A 20,502-nucleotide genomic window follows, 5' to 3' on the forward strand; every position below is an offset into this window, starting at 1 on the left:
CACAGCCATCAGCTGGTCAACAGTTAAGCTCTTATTTCGCTATTTCGCATTTAAAATATATGTATTTCTTTAATTGATATTATCTTTTAAATGTATCTGCAAGTTTGCAGATACAATATTTAATCCTATTTTTCATAATACCGCGCATAGTGACTCACAAAACGTATTAGATACTATTTAACACTCTAATGTACTGGCTTATTTTAGATACTTAGATACTTTTTTTTGCTTACTATCTACCTTCGTATTCCGATACTTGTGCAATGTTGTGTATACTGCCAAAAAAAAAAAAAATGAGACTTTCTGAAAATAAAAAATAAAAAACAACAACAACTAGGAAAGTATTTAAAAACTTTGACAAGAAGGTAAAAAAGTTGTTGGGAGCCAACAACACGCGGTGTTCCCAAGCGGTCCCCCATCTAAGTACTAACCGCGCCCGCTATCCCGACGCTGCTTAATTTCGGTGATCGGACGAGAACCGATGTATTCAGCGTGGTATGGTCGTTGGCATATGGATTTCCTAGAATTCGTTATATGAGTAAACTACTCTTTCACGTAAGTGAGATTGGGACTATAGCCGGAGTAAAATTTCAGTTTTTATCCGGAGGCAAATTTGCACAGTCTCTTCATCACAGCCATCAGCTGTTCAACAGTTAAGCTCTTATTTCGCTATTTCGCATTTAAAATATATGTATTTCTTTAATTGATATTATCTTTTAAATGTATCTGCAAGTTTGCAGATACAATATCTAATTCTATTTCCCATAATACCGCGCATAAGTGACTCACAAAACGTAGTAGATACTATTTAACACTCTAATGTACTGGCTTATTTTAGATACTTAGATACTTTTTTTGCTTACTATCTACCTTCGTATTCCGATACTTGTGCAATGTTGTGTATACTGCCAAAAAAACTAAATGAGACTTTCTGAAAAAAAAAAAAATAAAAAACAACAACAACTAGGAAAGTATTTAAAAACTTTGACAAAAAGGTAAAAAAGTTGTTGGGAGCCAACAACACGCGGTGTTCCCAAGCGGTCCCCCATCTAAGTTCTAACCGCGCCCGCTATCCCGACGCTGCTTAATTTCGGTGATCGGACGAGAACCGATGTATTCAGCGTGGTATGGTCGTTGGCATATGGATTTCCTAGAATTCGTTATATGAGTAAACTACTCTTTCACGTAAGTGAGATTGGGACTATAGCCGGAGTAAAATTTCAGTTTTTATCCGGAGGCAAATTTGCACAGTCTCTTCATCACAGCCATCAGCTGGTCAACAGTTAAGCTCTTATTTCGCTATTTCGCATTTAAAATATATGTATTTCTTTAATTGATATTATCTTTTAAATGTATCTGCAAGTTTGCAGATACAATATCTAATCCTATTTTTCATAATACCGCGCATAGTGACTCACAAAACGTATTAGATACTATTTAACACTCTAATGTACTGGCTTATTTTAGATACTTAGATACTTTTTTTTGCTTACTATCTACCTTCGTATTCCGATACTTGTGCAATGTTGTGTATACTGCCAAAAAAAAAAAATGAGACTTTCTGAAAATAAAAAATAAAAAACAACAACAACTAGGAAAGTATTTAAAAACTTTGACAAAAAGGTAAAAAAGTTGTTGGGAGCCAACAACACGCGGTGTTCCCAAGCGGTCCCCCATCTAAGTACTAACCGCGCCCGCTATCCCGACGCTGCTTAATTTCGGTGATCGGACGAGAACCGATGTATTCAGCGTGGTATGGTCGTTGGCATATGGATTTCCTAGAATTCGTTATATGAGTAAACTACTCTTTCACGTAAGTGAGATTGGGACTATAGCCGGAGTAAAATTTCAGTTTTTATCCGGAGGCAAATTTGCACAGTCTCTTCATCACAGCCATCAGCTGTTCAACAGTTAAGCTCTTATTTCGCTATTTCGCATTTAAAATATATGTATTTCTTTAATTGATATTATCTTTTAAATGTATCTGCAAGTTTGCAGATACAATATCTAATCCTATTTCCCATAATACCGCGCATAAGTGACTCACAAAACGTAGTAGATACTATTTAACACTCTAATGTACTGGCTTATTTTAGATACTTAGATACTTTTTTTTTGCTTACTATCTACCTTCGTATTCCGATACTTGTGCAATGTTGTGTATACTGCCAAAAAAAACAAAATGAGACTTTCTAAAAAAAAAAAATAAAAAACAACAACAACTAGGAAAGTATTTAAAAACTTTGACAAAAAGGTAAAAAAGTTGTTGGGAGCCAACAACACGCGGTGTTCCCAAGCGGTCCCCCATCTAAGTACTAACCGCGCCCGCTATCCCGACGCTGCTTAATTTCGGTGATCGGACGAGAACCGATGTATTCAGCGTGGTATGGTCGTTGGCATATGGATTTCCTAGAATTCGTTATATGAGTAAACTACTCTTTCACGTAAGTGAGATTGGGACTATAGCCGGAGTAAAATTTCAGTTTTTATCCGGAGGCAAATTTGCACAGTCTCTTCATCACAGCCATCAGCTGGTCAACAGTTAAGCTCTTATTTCGCTATTTCGCATTTAAAATATATGTATTTCTTTAATTGATATTATCTTTTAAATGTATCTGCAAGTTTGCAGATACAATATCTAATCCTATTTTTCATAATACCGCGCATAGTGACTCACAAAACGTATTAGATACTATTTAACACTCTAATGTACTGGCTTATTTTAGATACTTAGATACTTTTTTTTGCTTACTATCTACCTTCGTATTCCGATACTTGTGCAATGTTGTGTATACTGCCAAAAAAAAAAAAAAATGAGACTTTCTGAAAATAAAAAATAAAAAACAACAACAACTAGGAAAGTATTTAAAAACTTTGACAAGAAGGTAAAAAAGTTGTTGGGAGCCAACAACACGCGGTGTTCCCAAGCGGTCCCCCATCTAAGTACTAACCGCGCCCGCTATCCCGACGCTGCTTAATTTCGGTGATCGGACGAGAACCGATGTATTCAGCGTGGTATGGTCGTTGGCATATGGATTTCCTAGAATTCGTTATATGAGTAAACTACTCTTTCACGTAAGTGAGATTGGGACTATAGCCGGAGTAAAATTTCAGTTTTTATCCGGAGGCAAATTTGCACAGTCTCTTCATCACAGCCATCAGCTGTTCAACAGTTAAGCTCTTATTTCGCTATTTCGCATTTAAAATATATGTATTTCTTTAATTGATATTATCTTTTAAATGTATCTGCAAGTTTGCAGATACAATATCTAATCCTATTTCCCATAATACCGCGCATAAGTGACTCACAAAACGTAGTAGATACTATTTAACACTCTAATGTACTGGCTTATTTTAGATACTTAGATACTTTTTTTTGCTTACTATCTACCTTCGTATTCCGATACTTGTGCAATGTTGTGTATACTGCCAAAAAAAAAAAATGAGACTTTCTGAAAATAAAAAATAAAAAACAACAACAACTAGGAAAGTATTTAAAAACTTTGACAAAAAGGTAAAAAAGTTGTTGGGAGCCAACAACACGCGGTGTTCCCAAGCGGTCCCCCATCTAAGTACTAACCGCGCCCGCTATCCCGACGCTGCTTAATTTCGGTGATCGGACGAGAACCGATGTATTCAGCGTGGTATGGTCGTTGGCATATGGATTTCCTAGAATTCGTTATATGAGTAAACTACTCTTTCACGTAAGTGAGATTGGGACTATAGCCGGAGTAAAATTTCAGTTTTTATCCGGAGGCAAATTTGCACAGTCTCTTCATCACAGCCATCAGCTGTTCAACAGTTAAGCTCTTATTTCGCTATTTCGCATTTAAAATATATGTATTTCTTTAATTGATATTATCTTTTAAATGTATCTGCAAGTTTGCAGATACAATATCTAATTCTATTTCCCATAATACCGCGCATAAGTGACTCACAAAACGTAGTAGATACTATTTAACACTCTAATGTACTGGCTTATTTTAGATACTTAGATACTTTTTTTGCTTACTATCTACCTTCGTATTCCGATACTTGTGCAATGTTGTGTATACTGCCAAAAAAACTAAATGAGACTTTCTGAAAAAAAAAAAAATAAAAAACAACAACAACTAGGAAAGTATTTAAAAACTTTGACAAAAAGGTAAAAAAGTTGTTGGGAGCCAACAACACGCGGTGTTCCCAAGCGGTCCCCCATCTAAGTTCTAACCGCGCCCGCTATCCCGACGCTGCTTAATTTCGGTGATCGGACGAGAACCGATGTATTCAGCGTGGTATGGTCGTTGGCATATGGATTTCCTAGAATTCGTTATATGAGTAAACTACTCTTTCACGTAAGTGAGATTGGGACTATAGCCGGAGTAAAATTTCAGTTTTTATCCGGAGGCAAATTTGCACAGTCTCTTCATCACAGCCATCAGCTGGTCAACAGTTAAGCTCTTATTTCGCTATTTCGCATTTAAAATATATGTATTTCTTTAATTGATATTATCTTTTAAATGTATCTGCAAGTTTGCAGATACAATATCTAATCCTATTTTTCATAATACCGCGCATAGTGACTCACAAAACGTATTAGATACTATTTAACACTCTAATGTACTGGCTTATTTTAGATACTTAGATACTTTTTTTTGCTTACTATCTACCTTCGTATTCCGATACTTGTGCAATGTTGTGTATACTGCCAAAAAAAAAAAATGAGACTTTCTGAAAATAAAAAATAAAAAACAACAACAACTAGGAAAGTATTTAAAAACTTTGACAAAAAGGTAAAAAAGTTGTTGGGAGCCAACAACACGCGGTGTTCCCAAGCGGTCCCCCATCTAAGTACTAACCGCGCCCGCTATCCCGACGCTGCTTAATTTCGGTGATCGGACGAGAACCGATGTATTCAGCGTGGTATGGTCGTTGGCATATGGATTTCCTAGAATTCGTTATATGAGTAAACTACTCTTTCACGTAAGTGAGATTGGGACTATAGCCGGAGTAAAATTTCAGTTTTTATCCGGAGGCAAATTTGCACAGTCTCTTCATCACAGCCATCAGCTGTTCAACAGTTAAGCTCTTATTTCGCTATTTCGCATTTAAAATATATGTATTTCTTTAATTGATATTATCTTTTAAATGTATCTGCAAGTTTGCAGATACAATATCTAATCCTATTTCCCATAATACCGCGCATAAGTGACTCACAAAACGTAGTAGATACTATTTAACACTCTAATGTACTGGCTTATTTTAGATACTTAGATACTTTTTTTTTGCTTACTATCTACCTTCGTATTCCGATACTTGTGCAATGTTGTGTATACTGCCAAAAAAAACAAAATGAGACTTTCTAAAAAAAAAAAATAAAAAACAACAACAACTAGGAAAGTATTTAAAAACTTTGACAAAAAGGTAAAAAAGTTGTTGGGAGCCAACAACACGCGGTGTTCCCAAGCGGTCCCCCATCTAAGTACTAACCGCGCCCGCTATCCCGACGCTGCTTAATTTCGGTGATCGGACGAGAACCGATGTATTCAGCGTGGTATGGTCGTTGGCATATGGATTTCCTAGAATTCGTTATATGAGTAAACTACTCTTTCACGTAAGTGAGATTGGGACTATAGCCGGAGTAAAATTTCAGTTTTTATCCGGAGGCAAATTTGCACAGTCTCTTCATCACAGCCATCAGCTGTTCAACAGTTAAGCTCTTATTTCGCTATTTCGCATTTAAAATATATGTATTTCTTTAATTGATATTATCTTTTAAATGTATCTGCAAGTTTGCAGATACAATATCTAATCCTATTTCTCATAATACCGCGCATAGTGACTCACAAAACGTATTAGATACTATGTTAAATAGTCTGTACTCTAATGCACTGGCTTATTTTAGATACTTAGATACTTTTTTTTGCTTACTATCTACCTTCGTATTCCGATACTTGTGCAATGTTGTGTATACTGCCAAAAAAAAAAAATGAGACTTTCTGAAAATAAAAAATAAAAAACAACAACAACTAGGAAAGTATTTAAAAACTTTGACAAAAAGGTAAAAAAGTTGTTGGGAGCCAACAACACGCGGTGTTCCCAAGCGGTCCCCCATCTAAGTACTAACCGCGCCCGCTATCCCGACGCTGCTTAATTTCGGTGATCGGACGAGAACCGATGTATTCAGCGTGGTATGGTCGTTGGCATATGGATTTCCTAGAATTCGGTATATGAGTAAACTACTCTTTCACGTAAGTGAGATTGGGACTATAGCCGGAGTAAAATTTCAGTTTTTATCCGGAGGCAAATTTGCACAGTCTCTTCATCACAGCCATCAGCTGTTCAACAGTTAAGCTCTTATTTCGCTATTTCGCATTTAAAATATATGTATTTCTTTAATTGATATTATCTTTTAAATGTATCTGCAAGTTTGCAGATACAATATCTAATCCTATTTCCCATAATACCGCGCATAAGTGACTCACAAAACGTATTAGATACTATTTAACACTCTAATGTACTGGCTTATTTTAGATACTTAGATACTTTTTTTTGCTTACTATCTACCTTCGTATTCCGATACTTGTGCAATGTTGTGTATACTGCCAAAAAAAAAATGAGACTTTCTGAAAATAAAAAATAAAAAACAACAACAACTAGGAAAGTATTTAAAAACTTTGACAAAAATGTAAAAAAGTTGTTGGGAGCCAACAACACGCGGTGTTCCCAAGCGGTCCCCCATCTAAGTACTAACCGCGCCCGCTATCCCGACGCTGCTTAATTTCGGTGATCGGACGAGAACCGATGTATTCAGCGTGGTATGGTCGTTGGCATATGGATTTCCTAGAATTCGGTATATGAGTAAACTACTCTTTCACGTAAGTGAGATTGGGACTATAGCCGGAGTAAAATTTCAGTTTTTATCCGGAGGCAAATTTGCACAGTCTCTTCATCACAGCCATCAGCTGTTCAACAGTTAAGCTCTTATTTCGCTATTTCGCATTTAAAATATATGTATTTCTTTAATTGATATTATCTTTTAAATGTATCTGCAAGTTTGCAGATACAATATCTAATCCTATTTCCCATAATACCGCGCATAAGTGACTCACAAAACGTAGTAGATACTATTTAACACTCTAATGTACTGGCTTATTTTAGATACTTAGATACTTTTTTTTTGCTTACTATCTACCTTCGTATTCCGATACTTGTGCAATGTTGTGTATACTGCCAAAAAAACTAAATGAGACTTTCTGAAAAAAAAAAAATAAAAAACAACAACAACTAGGAAAGTATTTAAAAACTTTGACAAAAAGGTAAAAAAGTTGTTGGGAGCCAACAACACGCGGTGTTCCCAAGCGGTCCCCCATCTAAGTACTAACCGCGCCCGCTATCCCGACGCTGCTTAATTTCGGTGATCGGACGAGAACCGATGTATTCAGCGTGGTATGGTCGTTGGCATATGGATTTCCTAGAATTCGTTATATGAGTAAACTACTCTTTCACGTAAGTGAGATTGGGACTATAGCCGGAGTAAAATTTCAGTTTTTATCCGGAGGCAAATTTGCACAGTCTCTTCATCACAGCCATCAGCTGTTCAACAGTTAAGCTCTTATTTCGCTATTTCGCATTTAAAATATATGCTTTTCTTTAATTGATATTATCTTTTAAATTTATCTGCAAGTTTGCAGATACAATATCTAATCCTATTTCCCATAATACCGCGCATAAGTGACTCACAAAACGTAGTAGATACTATTTAACACTCTAATGTACTGGCTTATTTTAGATACTTAGATACTTTTTTTTTGCTTACTATCTACCTTCGTATTCCGATACTTGTGCAATGTTGTGTATACTGCCAAAAAAAACTAAATGAGACTTTCTGAAAAAAAAAAATAAAAAACAACAACAACTAGGAAAGTATTTAAAAACTTTGACAAAAAGGTAAAAAAGTTGTTGGGAGCCAACAACACGCGGTGTTCCCAAGCGGTCCCCCATCTAAGTACTAACCGCGCCCGCTATCCCGACGCTGCTTAATTTCGGTGATCGGACGAGAACCGATGTATTCAGCGTGGTATGGTCGTTGGCATATGGATTTCCTAGAATTCGTTATATGAGTAAACTACTCTTTCACGTAAGTGAGATTGGGACTATAGCCGGAGTAAAATTTCAGTTTTTATCCGGAGGCAAATTTGCACAGTCTCTTCATCACAGCCATCAGCTGTTCAATAGTTAAGCTCTTATTTCGCTATTTCGCATTTAAAATATATGTATTTCTTTAATTGATATTATCTTTTAAATGTATCTGCAAGTTTGCAGATACAATATCTAATCCTATTTCCCATAATACCGCGCATAGTGACTCACAAAACGTATTAGATACTATTTAACACTCTAATGTACTGGCTTATTTTAGATACTTAGATACTTTTTTTTGCTTACTATCTACCTTCGTATTCCGATACTTGTGCAATGTTGTGTATACTGCCAAAAAAAAAAAAATGAGACTTTCTGAAAATAAAAAATAAAAAACAACAACAACTAGGAAAGTATTTAAAAACTTTGACAAAAAGGTAAAAAAGTTGTTGGGAGCCAACAACACGCGGTGTTCCCAAGCGGTCCCCCATCTAAGTACTAACCGCGCCCGCTATCCCGACGCTGCTTAATTTCGGTGATCGGACGAGAACCGATGTATTCAGCGTGGTATGGTCGTTGGCATATGGATTTCCTAGAATTCGTTATATGAGTAAACTACTCTTTCACGTAAGTGAGATTGGGACTATAGCCGGAGTAAAATTTCAGTTTTTATCCGGAGGCAAATTTGCACAGTCTCTTCATCACAGCCATCAGCTGTTCAACAGTTAAGCTCTTATTTCGCTATTTCGCATTTAAAATATATGTATTTCTTTAATTGATATTATCTTTTAAATGTATCTGCAAGTTTGCAGATACAATATCTAATTCTATTTCCCATAATACCGCGCATAAGTGACTCACAAAACGTAGTAGATACTATATAACACTCTAATGTACTGGCTTATTTTAGATACTTAGATACTTTTTTTTGCTTACTATCTACCTTCGTATTCCGATACTTGTGCAATGTTGTGTATACTGCCCAAAAAAAAAATGAGACTTTCTGAAAAAAAAAAATAAAAAAACAACAACAACTAGGAAAGTATTTAAAAACTTTTACAAAAAGGTAAAAAAAGTTGTTGGGAGCCAACAACACGCGGTGTTCCCAAGCGGTCCCCCATCTAAGTACTAACCGCGCCCGCTATCCCGACGCTGCTTAATTTCGGTGATCGGACGAGAACCGATGTATTCAGCGTGGTATGGTCGTTGGCATATGGATTTCCTAGAATTCGTTATATGAGTAAACTACTCTTTCACGTAAGTGAGATTGGGACTATAGCCGGAGTAAAATTTCAGTTTTTATCCGGAGGCAAATTTGCACAGTCTCTTCATCACAGCCATCAGCTGTTCAACAGTTAAGCTCTTATTTCGCTATTTCGCATTTAAAATATATGTATTTCTTTAATTGATATTATCTTTTAAATGTATCTGCAAGTTTGCAGATACAATATCTAATCCTATTTCTCATAATACCGCGCATAGTGACTCACAAAACGTAGTAGATACTATTTAACACTCTAATGTACTGGCTTATTTTAGATACTTAGATACTTTTTTTTGCTTACTATCTACCTTCGTATTCCGATACTTGTGCAATGTTGTGTATACTGCCCAAAAAAAAAAATGAGACTTTCTGAAAAAAAAAAAAATAAAAAAACAACAACAACTAGGAAAGTATTTAAAAACTTTTACAAAAAGGTAAAAAAAGTTGTTGGGAGCCAACAACACGCGGTGTTCCCAAGCGGTCCCCCATCTAAGTACTAACCGCGCCCGCTATCCCGACGCTGCTTAATTTCGGTGATCGGACGAGAACCGATGTATTCAGCGTGGTATGGTCGTTGGCATATGGATTTCCTAGAATTCGTTATATGAGTAAACTACTCTTTCACGTAAGTGAGATTGGGACTATAGCCGGAGTAAAATTTCAGTTTTTATCCGGAGGCAAATTTGCACAGTCTCTTCATCACAGCCATCAGCTGTTCAACAGTTAAGCTCTTATTTCGCTATTTCGCATTTAAAATATATGTATTTCTTTAATTGATATTATCTTTTAAATGTATCTGCAAGTTTGCAGATACAATATCTAATCCTATTTCTCATAATACCGCGCATAGTGACTCACAAAACGTAGTAGATACTATTTAACACTCTAATGTACTGGCTTATTTTAGATACTTAGATACTTTTTTTTGCTTACTATCTACCTTCGTATTCCGATACTTGTGCAATGTTGTGTATACTGCCCAAAAAAAAAATGAGACTTTCTGAAAAAAAAAAAATAAAAAAACAACAACAACTAGGAAAGTATTTAAAAACTTTGACAAAAAGGTAAAAAAGTTGTTGGGAGCCAACAACAGGCGGTGTTCCCAAGCGGTCCCCCATCTAAGTACTAACCGCGCCCGCTATCCCGACGCTGCTTAATTTCGGTGATCGGACGAGAACCGATGTATTCAGCGTGGTATGGTCGTTGGCATATGGATTTCCTAGAATTCGTTATATGAGTAAACTACTCTTTCACGTAAGTGAGATTGGGACTATAGCCGGAGTAAAATTTCAGTTTTTATCCGGAGGCAAATTTGCACAGTCTCTTCATCACAGCCATCAGCTGTTCAACAGTTAAGCTCTTATTTCGCTATTTCGCATTTAAAATATATGTATTTCTTTAATTGATATTATCTTTTAAATGTATCTGCAAGTTTGCAGATACAATATCTAATCCTATTTCTCATAATACCGCGCATAGTGACTCACAAAACGTAGTAGATACTATTTAACACTCTAATGTACTGGCTTATTTTAGATACTTAGATGCTTTTTTTGGCTTACTATCTACCTTCGTATTCCGATACTTGTGCAATGAGACTTTCTGAAAAAAAAAAAATAAAAAACAACAACAACTAGGAAAGTATTTAAAAACTTTGACAAAAAGGTAAAAAAGTTGTTGGGAGCCAACAACACGCGGTGTTCCCAAGCGGTCCCCCATCTAAGTACTAACCGCGCCCGCTATCCCGACGCTGCTTAATTTCGGTGATCGGACGAGAACCGATGTATTCAGCGTGGTATGGTCGTTGGCATATGGATTTCCTAGAATTCGTTATATGAGTAAACTACTCTTTCACGTAAGTGAGTTTGGGACTATAGCCGGAGTAAAATTTCAGTTTTTATCCGGAGGCAAATTTGCACAGTCTCTTCATCACAGCCATCAGCTGTTCAACAGTTAAGCTCTTATTTCGCTATTTCGCATTTAAAATATATGTATTTCTTTAATTGATATTATCTTTTAAATGTATCTGCAAGTTTGCAGATACAATATCTAATCCTATTTCTCATAATACCGCGCATAGTGACTCACAAAACGTAGTAGATACTATTTAACACTCTAATGTACTGGCTTATTTTAGATACTTAGATGCTTTTTTTGGCTTACTATCTACCTTCGTATTCCGATACTTGTGCAATGAGACTTTCTGAAAAAAAAAAATAAAAAACAACAACAACTAGGAAAGTATTTAAAAACTTTGACAAAAAGGTAAAAAAGTTGTTGGGAGCCAACAACACGCGGTGTTCCCAAGCGGTCCCCCATCTAAGTACTAACCGCGCCCGCTATCCCGACGCTGCTTAATTTCGGTGATCGGACGAGAACCGATGTATTCAGCGTGGTATGGTCGTTGGCATATGGATTTCCTAGAATTCGTTATATGAGTAAACTACTCTTTCACGTAAGTGAGTTTGGGACTATAGCCGGAGTAAAATTTCAGTTTTTATCCGGAGGCAAATTTGCACAGTCTCTTCATCACAGCCATCAGCTGTTCAACAGTTAAGCTCTTATTTCGCTATTTCGCATTTAAAATATATGTATTTCTTTAATTGATATTATCTTTTAAATGTATCTGCAAGTTTGCAGATACAATATCTAATCCTATTTCCCATAATACCGCGCATAAGTGACTCACAAAACGTAGTAGATACTATATAACACTCTAATGTACTGGCTTATTTTAGATACTTAGATACTTTTTTTTGCTTACTATCTACCTTCGTATTCCGATACTTGTGCAATGTTGTGTATACTGCCCAAAAAAAAAAATGAGACTTTCTGAAAAAAAAAAAAATAAAAAAACAACAACAACTAGGAAAGTATTTAAAAACTTTTACAAAAAGGTAAAAAAAGTTGTTGGGAGCCAACAACACGCGGTGTTCCCAAGCGGTCCCCCATCTAAGTACTAACCGCGCCCGCTATCCCGACGCTGCTTAATTTCGGTGATCGGACGAGAACCGATGTATTCAGCGTGGTATGGTCGTTGGCATATGGATTTCCTAGAATTCGTTATATGAGTAAACTACTCTTTCACGTAAGTGAGATTGGGACTATAGCCGGAGTAAAATTTCAGTTTTTATCCGGAGGCAAATTTGCACAGTCTCTTCATCACAGCCATCAGCTGTTCAACAGTTAAGCTCTTATTTCGCTATTTCGCATTTAAAATATATGTATTTCTTTAATTGATATTATCTTTTAAATGTATCTGCAAGTTTGCAGATACAATATCTAATCCTATTTCTCATAATACCGCGCATAGTGACTCACAAAACGTAGTAGATACTATTTAACACTCTAATGTACTGGCTTATTTTAGATACTTAGATACTTTTTTTTGCTTACTATCTACCTTCGTATTCCGATACTTGTGCAATGTTGTGTATACTGCCCAAAAAAAAAATGAGACTTTCTGAAAAAAAAAAAATAAAAAAACAACAACAACTAGGAAAGTATTTAAAAACTTTGACAAAAAGGTAAAAAAGTTGTTGGGAGCCAACAACAGGCGGTGTTCCCAAGCGGTCCCCCATCTAAGTACTAACCGCGCCCGCTATCCCGACGCTGCTTAATTTCGGTGATCGGACGAGAACCGATGTATTCAGCGTGGTATGGTCGTTGGCATATGGATTTCCTAGAATTCGTTATATGAGTAAACTACTCTTTCACGTAAGTGAGATTGGGACTATAGCCGGAGTAAAATTTCAGTTTTTATCCGGAGGCAAATTTGCACAGTCTCTTCATCACAGCCATCAGCTGTTCAACAGTTAAGCTCTTATTTCGCTATTTCGCATTTAAAATATATGTATTTCTTTAATTGATATTATCTTTTAAATGTATCTGCAAGTTTGCAGATACAATATCTAATCCTATTTCTCATAATACCGCGCATAGTGACTCACAAAACGTAGTAGATACTATTTAACACTCTAATGTACTGGCTTATTTTAGATACTTAGATACTTTTTTTGCTTACTATCTACCTTCATATTCCGATACTTGTGCAATGTTGTGTATACTGCCCAAAAAAAAAAGAGACTTTCTGAAAAAAAAAAAATAAAAAACAACAACAACTAGGAAAGTATTTAAAAACTTTGACAAAAAGGTAAAAAAGTTGTTGGGAGCCAACAACACGCGGTGTTCCCAAGCGGTCCCCCATCTAAGTACTAACCGCGCCCGCTATCCCGACGCTGCTTAATTTCGGTGATCGGACGAGAACCGATGTATTCAGCGTGGTATGGTCGTTGGCATATGGATTTCCTAGAATTCGTTATATGAGTAAACTACTCTTTCACGTAAGTGAGTTTGGGACTATAGCCGGAGTAAAATTTCAGTTTTTATCCGGAGGCAAATTTGCACAGTCTCTTCATCACAGCCATCAGCTGTTCAACAGTTAAGCTCTTATTTCGCTATTTCGCATTTAAAATATATGTATTTCTTTAATTGATATTATCTTTTAAATGTATCTGCAAGTTTGCAGATACAATATCTAATCCTATTTCTCATAATACCGCGCATAGTGACTCACAAAACGTAGTAGATACTATTTAACACTCTAATGTACTGGCTTATTTTAGATACTTAGATGCTTTTTTTGGCTTACTATCTACCTTCGTATTCCGATACTTGTGCAATGAGACTTTCTGAAAAAAAAAAATAAAAAACAACAACAACTAGGAAAGTATTTAAAAACTTTGACAAAAAGGTAAAAAAGTTGTTGGGAGCCAACAACACGCGGTGTTCCCAAGCGGTCCCCCATCTAAGTACTAACCGCGCCCGCTATCCCGACGCTGCTTAATTTCGGTGATCGGACGAGAACCGATGTATTCAGCGTGGTATGGTCGTTGGCATATGGATTTCCTAGAATTCGTTATATGAGTAAACTACTCTTTCACGTAAGTGAGTTTGGGACTATAGCCGGAGTAAAATTTCAGTTTTTATCCGGAGGCAAATTTGCACAGTCTCTTCATCACAGCCATCAGCTGTTCAACAGTTAAGCTCTTATTTCGCTATTTCGCATTTAAAATATATGTATTTCTTTAATTGATATTATCTTTTAAATGTATCTGCAAGTTTGCAGATACAATATCTAATCCTATTTCCCATAATACCGCGCATAAGTGACTCACAAAACGTAGTAGATACTATATAACACTCTAATGTACTGGCTTATTTTAGATACTTAGATACTTTTTTTTGCTTACTATCTACCTTCGTATTCCGATACTTGTGCAATGTTGTGTATACTGCCCAAAAAAAAAAATGAGACTTTCTGAAAAAAAAAAAATAAAAAAACAACAACAACTAGGAAAGTATTTAAAAACTTTTACAAAAAGGTAAAAAAAGTTGTTGGGAGCCAACAACACGCGGTGTTCCCAAGCGGTCCCCCATCTAAGTACTAACCGCGCCCGCTATCCCGACGCTGCTTAATTTCGGTGATCGGACGAGAACCGATGTATTCAGCGTGGTATGGTCGTTGGCATATGGATTTCCTAGAATTCGTTATATGAGTAAACTACTCTTTCACGTAAGTGAGATTGGGACTATAGCCGGAGTAAAATTTCAGTTTTTATCCGGAGGCAAATTTGCACAGTCTCTTCATCACAGCCATCAGCTGTTCAACAGTTAAGCTCTTATTTCGCTATTTCGCATTTAAAATATATGTATTTCTTTAATTGATATTATCTTTTAAATGTATCTGCAAGTTTGCAGATACAATATCTAATCCTATTTCTCATAATACCGCGCATAGTGACTCACAAAACGTAGTAGATACTATTTAACACTCTAATGTACTGGCTTATTTTAGATACTTAGATACTTTTTTTTGCTTACTATCTACCTTCGTATTCCGATACTTGTGCAATGTTGTGTATACTGCCCAAAAAAAAAATGAGACTTTCTGAAAAAAAAAAAATAAAAAAACAACAACAACTAGGAAAGTATTTAAAAACTTTGACAAAAAGGTAAAAAAGTTGTTGGGAGCCAACAACAGGCGGTGTTCCCAAGCGGTCCCCCATCTAAGTACTAACCGCGCCCGCTATCCCGACGCTGCTTAATTTCGGTGATCGGACGAGAACCGATGTATTCAGCGTGGTATGGTCGTTGGCATATGGATTTCCTAGAATTCGTTATATGAGTAAACTACTCTTTCACGTAAGTGAGATTGGGACTATAGCCGGAGTAAAATTTCAGTTTTTATCCGGAGGCAAATTTGCACAGTCTCTTCATCACAGCCATCAGCTGTTCAACAGTTAAGCTCTTATTTCGCTATTTCGCATTTAAAATATATGTATTTCTTTAATTGATATTATCTTTTAAATGTATCTGCAAGTTTGCAGATACAATATCTAATCCTATTTCTCATAATACCGCGCATAGTGACTCACAAAACGTAGTAGATACTATTTAACACTCTAATGTACTGGCTTATTTTAGATACTTAGATACTTTTTTTGCTTACTATCTACCTTCATATTCCGATACTTGTGCAATGTTGTGTATACTGCCCAAAAAAAAAAGAGACTTTCTGAAAAAAAAAAAATAAAAAACAACAACAACTAGGAAAGTATTTAAAAACTTTGACAAAAAGGTAAAAAAGTTGTTGGGAGCCAACAACACGCGGTGTTCCCAAGCGGTCCCCCATCTAAGTACTAACCGCGCCCGCTATCCCGACGCTGCTTAATTTCGGTGATCGGACGAGAACCGATGTATTCAGCGTGGTATGGTCGTTGGCATATGGATTTCCTAGAATTCGTTATATGAGTAAACTACTCTTTCACGTAAGTGAGATTGGGACTATAGCCGGAGTAAAATTTCAGTTTTTATCCGGAGGCAAATTTGCACAGTCTCTTCATCACAGCCATCAGCTGTTCAACAGTTAAGCTCTTATTTCGCTATTTCGCATTTAAAATATATGTATTTCTTTAATTGATATTATCTTTTAAATGTATCTGCAAGTTTGCAGATACAATATCTAATCCTATTTCTCATAATACCGCGCATAGTGACTCACAAAACGTAGTAGATACTATTTAACACTCTAATGTACTGGCTTATTTTAGATACTTAGATGCTTTTTTTGGCTTACTATCTACCTTCGTATTCCGATACTTGTGCAATGAGACTTTCTGAAAAAAAAAAAAATAAAAAACAACAACAACTAGGAAAGTATTTAAAAACTTTGACAAAAAGGTAAAAAAGTTGTTGGGAGCCAACAACACGCGGTGTTCCCAAGCGGTCCCCCATCTAAGTACTAACCGCGCCCGCTATCCCGACGCTGCTTAATTTCGGTGATCGGACGAGAACCGATGTATTCAGCGTGGTATGGTCGTTGGCATATGGATTTCCTAGAATTCGTTATATGAGTAAACTACTCTTTCACGTAAGTGAGTTTGGGACTATAGCCGGAGTAAAATTTCAGTTTTTATCCGGAGGCAAATTTGCACAGTCTCTTCATCACAGCCATCAGCTGTTCAACAGTTAAGCTCTTATTTCGCTATTTCGCATTTAAAATATATGTATTTCTTTAATTGATATTATCTTTTAAATGTATCTGCAAGTTTGCAGATACAATATCTAATCCTATTTCTCATAATACCGCGCATAGTGACTCACAAAACGTAGTAGATACTATTTAACACTCTAATGTACTGGCTTATTTTAGATACTTAGATGCTTTTTTTGGCTTACTATCTACCTTCGTATTCCGATACTTGTGCAATGAGACTTTCTGAAAAAAAAAAATAAAAAACAACAACAACTAGGAAAGTATTTAAAAACTTTGACAAAAAGGTAAAAAAGTTGTTGGGAGCCAACAACACGCGGTGTTCCCAAGCGGTCCCCCATCTAAGTACTAACCGCGCCCGCTATCCCGACGCTGCTTAATTTCGGTGATCGGACGAGAACCGATGTATTCAGCGTGGTATGGTCGTTGGCATATGGATTTCCTAGAATTCGTTATATGAGTAAACTACTCTTTCACGTAAGTGAGTTTGGGACTATAGCCGGAGTAAAATTTCAGTTTTTATCCGGAGGCAAATTTGCACAGTCTCTTCATCACAGCCATCAGCTGTTCAACAGTTAAGCTCTTATTTCGCTATTTCGCATTTAAAATATATGTATTTCTTTAATTGATATTATCTTTTAAATGTATCTGCAAGTTTGCAGATACAATATCTAATCCTATTTCCCATAATACCGCGCATAAGTGACTCACAAAACGTAGTAGATACTATATAACACTCTAATGTACTGGCTTATTTTAGATACTTAGATACTTTTTTTTGCTTACTATCTACCTTCGTATTCCGATACTTGTGCAATGTTGTGTATACTGCCCAAAAAAAAAATGAGACTTTCTGAAAAAAAAAAAATAAAAAAACAACAACAACTAGGAAAGTATTTAAAAACTTTTACAAAAAGGTAAAAAAAGTTGTTGGGAGCCAACAACACGCGGTGTTCCCAAGCGGTCCCCCATCTAAGTACTAACCGCGCCCGCTATCCCGACGCTGCTTAATTTCGGTGATCGGACGAGAACCGATGTATTCAGCGTGGTATGGTCGTTGGCATATGGATTTCCTAGAATTCGTTATATGAGTAAACTACTCTTTCACGTAAGTGAGATTGGGACTATAGCCGGAGTAAAATTTCAGTTTTTATCCGGAGGCAAATTTGCACAGTCTCTTCATCACAGCCATCAGCTGTTCAACAGTTAAGCTCTTATTTCGCTATTTCGCATTTAAAATATATGTATTTCTTTAATTGATATTATCTTTTAAATGTATCTGCAAGTTTGCAGATACAATATCTAATCCTATTTCTCATAATACCGCGCATAGTGACTCACAAAACGTAGTAGATACTATTTAACACTCTAATGTACTGGCTTATTTTAGATACTTAGATACTTTTTTTTGCTTACTATCTACCTTCGTATTCCGATACTTGTGCAATGTTGTGTATACTGCCCAAAAAAAAAATGAGACTTTCTGAAAAAAAAAAATAAAAAAACAACAACAACTAGGAAAGTATTTAAAAACTTTGACAAAAAGGTAAAAAAGTTGTTGGGAGCCAACAACAGGCGGTGTTCCCAAGCGGTCCCCCATCTAAGTACTAACCGCGCCCGCTATCCCGACGCTGCTTAATTTCGGTGATCGGACGAGAACCGATGTATTCAGCGTGGTATGGTCGTTGGCATATGGATTTCCTAGAATTCGTTATATGAGTAAACTACTCTTTCACGTAAGTGAGATTGGGACTATAGCCGGAGTAAAATTTCAGTTTTTATCCGGAGGCAAATTTGCACAGTCTCTTCATCACAGCCATCAGCTGTTCAACAGTTAAGCTCTTATTTCGCTATTTCGCATTTAAAATATATGTATTTCTTTAATTGATATTATCTTTTAAATGTATCTGCAAGTTTGCAGATACAATATCTAATCCTATTTCTCATAATACCGCGCATAGTGACTCACAAAACGTAGTAGATACTATTTAACACTCTAATGTACTGGCTTATTTTAGATACTTAGATGCTTTTTTTGGCTTACTATCTACCTTCGTATTCCGATACTTGTGCAATGAGACTTTCTGAAAAAAAAAAAAATAAAAAACAACAACAACTAGGAAAGTATTTAAAAACTTTGACAAAAAGGTAAAAAAGTTGTTGGGAGCCAACAACACGCGGTGTTCCCAAGCGGTCCCCCATCTAAGTACTAACCGCGCCCGCTATCCCGACGCTGCTTAATTTCGGTGATCGGACGAGAACCGATGTATTCAGCGTGGTATGGTCGTTGGCATATGGATTTCCTAGAATTCGTTATATGAGTAAACTACTCTTTCACGTAAGTGAGATTGGGACTATAGCCGGAGTAAAATTTCAGTTTTTATCCGGAGGCAAATTTGCACAGTCTCTTCATCACAGCCATCAGCTGTTCAACAGTTAAGCTCTTATTTCGCTATTTCGCATTTAAAATATATGTATTTCTTTAATTGATATTATCTTTTAAATGTATCTGCAAGTTTGCAGATACAATATCTAATCCTATTTCTCATAATACCGCGCATAGTGACTCACAAAACGTAGTAGATACTATTTAACACTCTAATGTACTGGCTTATTTTAGATACTTAGATACTTTTTTTTGCTTACTATCTACCTTCGTATTCCGATACTTGTGCAATGTTGTGTATACTGCCCAAAAAAAAAATGAGACTTTCTGAAAAAAAAAAATAAAAAAACAACAACAACTAGGAAAGTATTTAAAAACTTTGACAAAAAGGTAAAAAAGTTGTTGGGAGCCAACAACAGGCGGTGTTCCCAAGCGGTCCCCCATCTAAGTACTAACCGCGCCCGCTATCCCGACGCTGCTTAATTTCGGTGATCGGACGAGAACCGATGTATTCAGCGTGGTATGGTCGTTGGCATATGGATTTCCTAGAATTCGTTATATGAGTAAACTACTCTTTCACGTAAGTGAGATTGGGACTATAGCCGGAGTAAAATTTCAGTTTTTATCCGGAGGCAAATTTGCACAGTCTCTTCATCACAGCCATCAGCTGTTCAACAGTTAAGCTCTTATTTCGCTATTTCGCATTTAAAATATATGTATTTCTTTAATTGATATTATCTTTTAAATGTATCTGCAAGTTTGCAGATACAATATCTAATCCTATTTCTCATAATACCGCGCATAGTGACTCACAAAACGTAGTAGATACTATTTAACACTCTAATGTACTGGCTTATTTTAGATACTTAGATACTTTTTTTGCTTACTATCTACCTTCATATTCCGATACTTGTGCAATGTTGTGTATACTGCCCAAAAAAAAAAGAGACTTTCTGAAAAAAAAAAAAAAAATAAAAAACAACAACAACTAGGAAAGTATTTAAAAACTTTGACAAAAAGGTAAAAAAGTTGTTGGGAGCCAACAACACGCGGTGTTCCCAAGCGGTCCCCCATCTAAGTACTAACCGCGCCCGCTATCCCGACGCTGCTTAATTTCGGTGATCGGACGAGAACCGATGTATTCAGCGTGGTATGGTCGTTGGCATATGGATTTCC

At 36.3% G+C, this 20,502-nt stretch overlaps 33 pseudogenes; all 33 read right to left on the bottom strand.

The window, feature by feature from the left end:
• Positions 1 to 382: 382 nt before the first annotated feature.
• On the bottom strand, positions 383 to 509 carry LOC128920944 (5S ribosomal RNA; annotated as a pseudogene).
• Positions 510 to 1,012: 503 nt separating this feature from the next.
• On the bottom strand, positions 1,013 to 1,139 carry LOC128920784 (5S ribosomal RNA; annotated as a pseudogene).
• Positions 1,140 to 1,640: 501 nt separating this feature from the next.
• LOC128920945 (5S ribosomal RNA) lies at positions 1,641 to 1,767 on the bottom strand (annotated as a pseudogene).
• A 504-nt stretch (positions 1,768 to 2,271) lies between these two features.
• Positions 2,272 to 2,398, bottom strand: LOC128920946 (5S ribosomal RNA; annotated as a pseudogene).
• A 504-nt stretch (positions 2,399 to 2,902) lies between these two features.
• On the bottom strand, positions 2,903 to 3,029 carry LOC128920947 (5S ribosomal RNA; annotated as a pseudogene).
• A 502-nt stretch (positions 3,030 to 3,531) lies between these two features.
• Positions 3,532 to 3,658, bottom strand: LOC128920948 (5S ribosomal RNA; annotated as a pseudogene).
• Positions 3,659 to 4,161: 503 nt separating this feature from the next.
• On the bottom strand, positions 4,162 to 4,288 carry LOC128920785 (5S ribosomal RNA; annotated as a pseudogene).
• Positions 4,289 to 4,789: 501 nt separating this feature from the next.
• Positions 4,790 to 4,916, bottom strand: LOC128920950 (5S ribosomal RNA; annotated as a pseudogene).
• Positions 4,917 to 5,420: 504 nt separating this feature from the next.
• Positions 5,421 to 5,547, bottom strand: LOC128920951 (5S ribosomal RNA; annotated as a pseudogene).
• Positions 5,548 to 6,057: 510 nt separating this feature from the next.
• Positions 6,058 to 6,184, bottom strand: LOC128920952 (5S ribosomal RNA; annotated as a pseudogene).
• A 500-nt stretch (positions 6,185 to 6,684) lies between these two features.
• LOC128920953 (5S ribosomal RNA) lies at positions 6,685 to 6,811 on the bottom strand (annotated as a pseudogene).
• A 504-nt stretch (positions 6,812 to 7,315) lies between these two features.
• LOC128920954 (5S ribosomal RNA) lies at positions 7,316 to 7,442 on the bottom strand (annotated as a pseudogene).
• A 504-nt stretch (positions 7,443 to 7,946) lies between these two features.
• On the bottom strand, positions 7,947 to 8,073 carry LOC128920955 (5S ribosomal RNA; annotated as a pseudogene).
• Positions 8,074 to 8,575: 502 nt separating this feature from the next.
• Positions 8,576 to 8,702, bottom strand: LOC128920956 (5S ribosomal RNA; annotated as a pseudogene).
• A 503-nt stretch (positions 8,703 to 9,205) lies between these two features.
• Positions 9,206 to 9,332, bottom strand: LOC128920957 (5S ribosomal RNA; annotated as a pseudogene).
• Positions 9,333 to 9,837: 505 nt separating this feature from the next.
• LOC128920958 (5S ribosomal RNA) lies at positions 9,838 to 9,964 on the bottom strand (annotated as a pseudogene).
• A 502-nt stretch (positions 9,965 to 10,466) lies between these two features.
• On the bottom strand, positions 10,467 to 10,593 carry LOC128920775 (5S ribosomal RNA; annotated as a pseudogene).
• Positions 10,594 to 11,067: 474 nt separating this feature from the next.
• LOC128920959 (5S ribosomal RNA) lies at positions 11,068 to 11,194 on the bottom strand (annotated as a pseudogene).
• A 473-nt stretch (positions 11,195 to 11,667) lies between these two features.
• On the bottom strand, positions 11,668 to 11,794 carry LOC128920961 (5S ribosomal RNA; annotated as a pseudogene).
• A 506-nt stretch (positions 11,795 to 12,300) lies between these two features.
• Positions 12,301 to 12,427, bottom strand: LOC128920962 (5S ribosomal RNA; annotated as a pseudogene).
• A 502-nt stretch (positions 12,428 to 12,929) lies between these two features.
• On the bottom strand, positions 12,930 to 13,056 carry LOC128920776 (5S ribosomal RNA; annotated as a pseudogene).
• Positions 13,057 to 13,555: 499 nt separating this feature from the next.
• LOC128920963 (5S ribosomal RNA) lies at positions 13,556 to 13,682 on the bottom strand (annotated as a pseudogene).
• Positions 13,683 to 14,155: 473 nt separating this feature from the next.
• LOC128920964 (5S ribosomal RNA) lies at positions 14,156 to 14,282 on the bottom strand (annotated as a pseudogene).
• Positions 14,283 to 14,787: 505 nt separating this feature from the next.
• Positions 14,788 to 14,914, bottom strand: LOC128920965 (5S ribosomal RNA; annotated as a pseudogene).
• A 502-nt stretch (positions 14,915 to 15,416) lies between these two features.
• Positions 15,417 to 15,543, bottom strand: LOC128920778 (5S ribosomal RNA; annotated as a pseudogene).
• Positions 15,544 to 16,042: 499 nt separating this feature from the next.
• LOC128920966 (5S ribosomal RNA) lies at positions 16,043 to 16,169 on the bottom strand (annotated as a pseudogene).
• Positions 16,170 to 16,644: 475 nt separating this feature from the next.
• LOC128920967 (5S ribosomal RNA) lies at positions 16,645 to 16,771 on the bottom strand (annotated as a pseudogene).
• Positions 16,772 to 17,244: 473 nt separating this feature from the next.
• Positions 17,245 to 17,371, bottom strand: LOC128920968 (5S ribosomal RNA; annotated as a pseudogene).
• Positions 17,372 to 17,875: 504 nt separating this feature from the next.
• On the bottom strand, positions 17,876 to 18,002 carry LOC128920969 (5S ribosomal RNA; annotated as a pseudogene).
• A 501-nt stretch (positions 18,003 to 18,503) lies between these two features.
• LOC128920779 (5S ribosomal RNA) lies at positions 18,504 to 18,630 on the bottom strand (annotated as a pseudogene).
• A 475-nt stretch (positions 18,631 to 19,105) lies between these two features.
• Positions 19,106 to 19,232, bottom strand: LOC128920970 (5S ribosomal RNA; annotated as a pseudogene).
• Positions 19,233 to 19,733: 501 nt separating this feature from the next.
• On the bottom strand, positions 19,734 to 19,860 carry LOC128920780 (5S ribosomal RNA; annotated as a pseudogene).
• A 503-nt stretch (positions 19,861 to 20,363) lies between these two features.
• Positions 20,364 to 20,490, bottom strand: LOC128920972 (5S ribosomal RNA; annotated as a pseudogene).
• Between the last annotated feature and the right edge of the window lie 12 nt (positions 20,491 to 20,502).

This window comes from Zeugodacus cucurbitae, chromosome 3, assembly GCF_028554725.1.
Source record: "Zeugodacus cucurbitae isolate PBARC_wt_2022May chromosome 3, idZeuCucr1.2, whole genome shotgun sequence".
Taxonomy (NCBI): Eukaryota; Metazoa; Arthropoda; class Insecta; order Diptera; family Tephritidae; genus Zeugodacus; species Zeugodacus cucurbitae.